Raw genomic sequence first — 7319 nt, 5'->3', positions numbered from 1 at the left:
TCATTACACTGATTATAATCCCCTTCATGTACCATCAGTTAACAGCGTTTCTCTATATTCGCTTTAGCTCTTTTTTTTTTTTTAACTCAGGCATATATAATGATTTATACCACCAAAGAGCACATTCTGTAAGTCTGCATCCTGGCCACCATCTCTTAGCCCCTCTCTTCCAACCAAAAGCATTTGAACAATAGAACCGAATATGATAGAGGGATTCAAATTTGGAACTAGAAATTGGAGTCCTGGAGTTTCTTTAAGGTTTTACCAATGACTTGCAACCTAATTTTCTGCTCATTACTTATGCCCTCCTCTTTCCTTCCAATGTTTCAACTTCTTTTTCTCTAGAAATCAGGGAAGAAATCATTTGTACCATATTTTGTACCAATCTTTTGGAGTGTGGTGGTTCTATACGATAAACACTGGACTGTGAACCACAAAAAGTCCATGGTTTGAGCCTGCCAACCACTCCATGGGGAAAAAGCGGAGACTTTCTGCTCTTGCAAAAATTTAAAGCCTCAGAAACCCTCTACAGGGTCTCTATGAGCCAGAACCGACTCACCGGCACTTAACAACAACGCCAATTTCTGAAATAATAAAAAGAATTCAGTTCAGTCATCACAGGAGAGGAATGGATAGCCTAGAACACCCAGAATTAACTTATGGTGGTTCAGACTCACCAGCTGCCCCTCAGAAACCCTACACAGTGTCACTATGAGTCAGAACTTAACAAAAACATGAGTAAGGTTTAAAGAATCAATTACCTTTTTTTTTTTTTTTTTGCATTTCAGTGTGAAAAAAAACTGGAAGATTTAGAAAAATAATAATAAATTAAATTAATTTACAATTCCACCACCAAGAAATCATTATTGTTGACATTTTGTTTTATTTCATTTCTGTTTTCTTCTGTGCATATATTACACTGTGCATATAATGCACACACTACTAAAGAGAAAATTTGATTTTTAGTGAATTATAATCATGGCATACATAGTATTTTGTAGCCCGAATTTTTGCTTAATGTATAAAAACAAGCACTTAAAAAAATTAATCTTGGAGATTTTTTGGTGGTTGCCATATTATTGTTGTTGTTTTTAAGTGCTGTGGAGTCAATTCCGACCCATAGTGACACTGCATAGAGTTTCATAGGAGTGCCTGGTGAGCTTGAACCGCCAAACTTGCAGTCAAATAGCTTTGCAGTCTGGCACATTAACCCACACTCTACGCCAGGACTCCATATTATTGAATGCATGTTATTTAATCAACCCATAGTGGTTACAAATGGGGCTGCGAACCTTAAGGTTAGCAGTTCAAAACTACCAGCTGTTGCTCAGGAGAAAGATGAGGCTTTCTGCTACTCTTGGAATGGACTCCAACCATCAGTTGTTAGATATTTAGTTTATTGTCAACTTTTTATCACTGGAAACAAGTTGTATTAAATATTTTACAATATAATTCTTTTGAACTATGTGATAAAGATAAATATTAACTATTAAAATTACTGAGGGAAAAGATCTGTGTATTTTAGACTCTTAATGTACATTCTATTTTTCCAGAATTACACTTTGGTCCTTAGTGTATAAATATACATTTCCCTGAACTTTCTCTAATGACAGTATAGTTTTTTCTTTCATTGTTAACAGTATGTTTTTTCAAAAAACATATTTTACTTGATTTAAATTTATTTGACTAAATCTCACTGAATTAAAATATGTATATGAGAATTTTAAAATGAATCTCTTATTGTTTTAACCAAAGAAACACATCATATCAACTAATTATCTAGAAAAGCAAACTTCTGACTTACAATTAAGAAGGAAGTAGGAACTTTGGGACTCAGGATCATAGTTTCAGGAAACCCCAAGGTCAATTGGCCTAACATAGTCCATAAAGACAATGTTCTACATCCTACTTTGGTGAGTAGTGATGGGGGTCTTGAATCAGTTTGTCTCTCCATGTTCTGAGGAAAGAAGAATGAAGAAAATCGAAGACACATGGAAACAATTAATCTAATGGATTATGGACATGAACCTCCATTTCTACAACCCTGAGACCAGAACTAGATAGTGCCCTGCTACCATTATCAAGTGCTCTGATAACATGGATATTCTAGATATCTTTAGATAGAGTGGGAGAAAATGTGGAATAAAGCTCAAAATTCTAGAAAAGATCAAACTTAGTGGGCAGAGACTGATGGAATCCCACCATTATAGCCTTTAGTTCCCCTTGAGGCTGAGAAATAAACTCACCCTGTAGCTCAATTTTCAGCCAAATAATAAACAGGTCTACAAGGGGATAATTACACTATTGAGGAATACAAATTTTAGAATAATCAACCATTATAGAGTAAAAGGATACTATGTAGCCAAGAACAAAGTACAGAAGGTTTAGGAAAGAAAGAAGAATGGAAACAGGAAACACAGGGAGGAAGGGAGATAAGTAATGTTACATTGTGGGGAATGGAATCAATGGCATATGAAGCAAAATGTGTATGAATTGTTGAATGAAAAATGAATCTGTTCTGTAAACCTTCACCCAATTCACAATAAAATGTTTTTATTAAAAATAAAAAAGGAAGCAGGAGCTAAAGTCTCAGAGGATGCTCACATATCTGCCAATGGTATAGGAAAGAAAAAAAGGCAAAGATATGACCTCCATTATGTCCCTCTCCTGCCATCTGACATTTTTCGTGTTGTTGTTGTTAGGTGCCATCAAGTTGGTTCCAACTCATACCAACCGTATGTAAAACAGAACAAAACACTGCACAGTCCTCTGACGTCCTTACAATCATTATGCTTGAACCCAGTTCTGCTGTCACTGTACCAATTCATCTCTCTGGAGGACTTCCTCTTTTTTGTTGACCCTCCACTTTTCCAATCATCATGTCCCTGTCCTGCTCCAAGAAATGGTCCCTCCTGATATGTCTGAACTATGAGAGACAAAGTCTGGCCATTGTGGCTTCCAAGGAGCATTCTGACTGTCTTTCTTCCAAAACAGATTTGGAAGAAATCTGTTTCTTCCATGGTACTTTTAATATTCTTTTCCAACACCGTAGCTCAAATGCATTAATTCTTCTACAGTGTTCCTTATTCACTGTCCAACTTTCACCTGCCTATGAGGCTACTGGGTCAGGTGCACCTTAAACTGACATCTTTGCTCATGAATAATTTAAAGAGGTTTTGTGCAGCAGCTCTGCCTAAGGCAATGCACTGATTTCTTGACTGCTGCTTCCATGAGTGTTAATAGTAGGTTCAAGCAAAATGAAGTCTTGGACAACTTCAATAGTGTCTCCTTTTATCCTAATGTTATTTATTGGGCCTGTAGTGAGGATTTTTGTTTTCTTTACACTGAAGGCTGTGGTCTTTGTTCTTCATCAGTAGGTATTTTAAGTTCTCTTTGCTTTCAACAAGCAAAGGTTGTATCTTCTGCATATTGCAGGTTGGTAATGAGTCTTCCTCCATTCCTGATGCCATGTTCTTTTTCATATAATCCAATTACTTGGGCTATGTATTCTTCATACAGATTGAATAAATATGATGAAAGCATACAACCCTGAGACATACTTTTCTATGCCATTCGGTATCCCCTTGTTCTGTTCGAACGACTGTCTCTTGGTCTATGTACAGGTTCCTCATAAGCACATTTAAGAGCTCTGGAATACCCACTTTTCACCATATTATCCATAGCTTGTCATGATCCACAGAGTCTAAAGCCTTTGCATAATCAATAAAGCACAGGTAAACATCTTTCTTGTGCTCTCTGCTTTAAGCCAAGATCCATCTGACATCAGCAATTATATCCCACATCCTCTCCTGGATCCGACTTGAACCTTTGGCAGTTCCCTATCAATGTACTGTTGCAGTCATTTCTGAATTATCTTTAACAAAACTGTGCTTTCATGTGATGTTTATGATATTGTCTGGTGATTTCTACATTATATTTGGAATGGGTACATATATCGATCTCTTCCTGTCAGTTGGTCAGGTAGCTGTCTTTCACATTTCTAGGCATAGATGAGTGAGTGCTTCCAGTACTTCATCAGTGTGTTAAAAGATTTCAATTTGTACTCCATCAATTCCCAGAGCCTTGTTCTTTGTCAGTGCCTCAGTGTACTTCTTCCTGTAGACCATTGACTCTTGATCATATGCTACTTCTTAAAATAGTTAAACATCGACAATTTCTTTTTTGGTACAGTGATTCTTTGTACTCCTTCCATCTTCTTTTGATACTCTCTACATCATTCAATATTTTTCCTATAGCATCCATCAATATTTCAAGTCTAAGTTTAAATTTTTCTTTAGTTCTTTCATCTTGAGAAATGCTGAACCTTGTTTTCAACCTTTGCATTCCAATCATGTATTTATCTATGCATCTTAATTGCATGTTTGATCACTTTCAGACTGGCGAAGTTTTAGAATTCTTCATTTTCATCATCACTGGATTTAATAGTTGGTGTATAAATTTGAATAATATCTTTATAGGTATATGGATAAGGAGCTGTGGTACCATAGTGGTTATGAGTCGGGATGCTAACCTCGAGGTCAGCAGTTTGACACTACCAGCTATTCCACAGGAGAAAGATGAGGGTTTCTGCTCCTGTAAAGAATTACAGCCTCAGAAACACTATGCAGGGTCACTATGAGTTGGAACCAACTCCATGGTACATCATCACCACCACCACCAGGCATGTGGATAATATCTTATCACAGAAGCATTATACTTCAAGATAGATCTTGAAATGTTCTTTTTGATGATTAATGTGATGCCATTTCTCTTCTATTGGCATTCTGGCCTTGTAAACCATATGATTGTCAGTTTCAAAATGACCAACACACCTTTGGAAGAAATGATTCATTAAAAATAGCCTTATTCAATTGGTGAACCTTGATATCATATCATATTTCTTCCAGATACCAAATACTATCACTCTGACCTCTTAGTTGTCACGTGAGATGAAACCGATTTCCTCCCTGGCCCAAATATAGTCTAAATTTCCACATGAAAAGATAAAAGCATGGAGTAATATACTGGTAATATCAGATGGCTGATGTACTCTTCTTTTGTTTTATTCCTTTCCCAAGTATATGTAGCAGAAGCGCAATATTACCTACACATACATTTTCCTAGTTATGTTTCTCCTTCCCTGTGCCTTCTCAGTTGTTACCATCCCTAGAGACACCATTAAACAGCATCCTGAATGGCCATGCTGGAGGTTGTTCCAATGAATCGATCCATTAGAGGGTGACTGCTGTATGGCATCTTTAGAGAGGAATAAAATTATCCTTATGTGCACTCTGCACCTTAGAGAAATGGTGCTCTTTTATTGAAATGTTTTATTGTGAACGAAGTGAAGGTTTCCAGAGCAGATCATAAGTTTTTACAAGTCACACACTGATTTCAATCACTGCAGTCCCCTCCATGTAACAAGTTATCCAAGCTCCTCCCTGTGGTTCCTAGTTCCATTCCATCCTCCTTCCCAACCTCTCTGAAACTTGTCCCCAGATAAATGTTGCCCTTTTGATTTTGAGTAATTCACCAGTTCATAGTGAGCGTACCTTACTAGTGTTGCTGTATCATTATATACCTATCCACCACCTAGTTGAAAATTGGGCCACCAGGATAAGTTCCATTCTAGACCTGAAGGGTGGCCAAGAGCAGTAGTCTCAGATTTGCCCAGTCTCTTTCTGGCTAGTAACCCAGTCTTTTTTTGTTGTTTTGTTTTTTTAATAATTTTGAGTTTGTTCTACATTGTCTCCCACTCTATCTGGAACCTTCAAATGTGATCCCTCTCAGAGCAGTTGGTAATGGCAGCTGGATACTATCTAAGTTTTCTGGTCTCAGAGTCATGGAGACAGCTGTTCACATGTTGTTCCATTAGTCCATTGGATCAGTGGATTCTAAGCATCTTCAATTTTGATCACTCTTCTTTCTTCTGCACATGGAGAGACCAATAGCTGCACCTTGGATGGCCACGGATGAACTCATAAGATCCCAGTTGCTAGTCACCAAAGTAGGATGTAGAACAATGTCTCTGTGAACTAAGTATTAACCTCTTAGACATTACCAAACACTTTGAGGCAAGGAGTTGCTGGATCTGGGGGCTCAGGACCATAGTCTCAAGGGACAACATGGCCAATTGGGTTTGTTTTTTGTTTTTTTTTAATGGACTTTAAGAGCAGTTTTCTTTTTTATAAAAAAATGTACAGAAAATAAAGAAAGTTCCAGTTTACTCCCTCTCCCCTGCCCATTGTCTCCTATTAACATGTTGCACTCCCATGATGCATTTAAAGATTGCTGGTGGTACAGTGGTTAAGTGCTTATATGTTAACCAAAAGGTCAGCTGAATCCAGCAGCTACTCTGAGCAGTAAAATGTTGCAGTGTGTTGCTGTAAAGATCACAGCCTTGGAAGCTGTCTGGGGCAGTTCTACTCTGTCCTGTAGGGTTGCTGTGAGTTAGAATTGGCTCAACAGCAACAGGTCTGGTTTTCTGGGTTTGGTGGTACATTTGCCATAGTTGATGAACTAACACTGAGAAATTATCTTTAAGTGCATAGTTCACATTAGTGCTCATTCTTCGTGGTCTACATTTCTATAGGATTCTGACAAATGCTTAATATCATGTGTTCACATGATGTGTGCCATGATCAATTAGTGATTTCTACCAAATGGGATGAGAGGTACAAAATAAGGGTGTATATATGGTCTATTCCTTTTCTGTACCATACAAATAGTGGCACTGCCCTAAAAATGTCCTGTTCATCCTTCGCTCCCCTTACCTAAACCCCTGGAAGCCACTGATAGATTTATGATTTCTATAGTTTTGCCTTTTCTAGAATGCCATATAGTATGTAGCTTTTTAAGACTGACATTTTTTACCTAGCAATAGGCATTTAAGTTTCCCAAATGGTGTTTTATTTTGCAGCTTAAGAAGGACACAGTTGGTTAACAGGGGATAATAGTAGTTGCAGTCTCATTTGGCAGCAGGAAAACCCCAATGTCCACAGAACTGATGAGATAGTCAGTCAGTCTTTCCTACTACCGGATATGAGTCTAGTCCCAGTCACTGTATCTCTCATCTGCAAGAGCTTGAGGCACTTACAACTAATCCTGATCTTGGATAAGAGTCATTTTAAGATGTTCTAGTTCTTTGAAAGGTGTTTTACATCTAGCTCTGATGTTGGGTTCAAGAGTTGATCATTACTTGGCCTATACTTATGGATGTAATAGCTCAAAATACCAACTTAGAGGGAAGGAGTCTTCATATTGAGTATCAATGCTATCCTCTCTGTATACAGGGTAGATAGGGACGGGTAACTTAGACA

The sequence above is a fragment of the Chrysochloris asiatica genome, unplaced genomic scaffold, assembly GCF_000296735.1.
Source record: "Chrysochloris asiatica unplaced genomic scaffold, ChrAsi1.0 scaffold00067, whole genome shotgun sequence".
In the NCBI taxonomy this organism is placed as follows: domain Eukaryota; kingdom Metazoa; phylum Chordata; class Mammalia; order Afrosoricida; family Chrysochloridae; genus Chrysochloris; species Chrysochloris asiatica.
Note: the sequence above shows the minus strand (reverse complement) of the source record.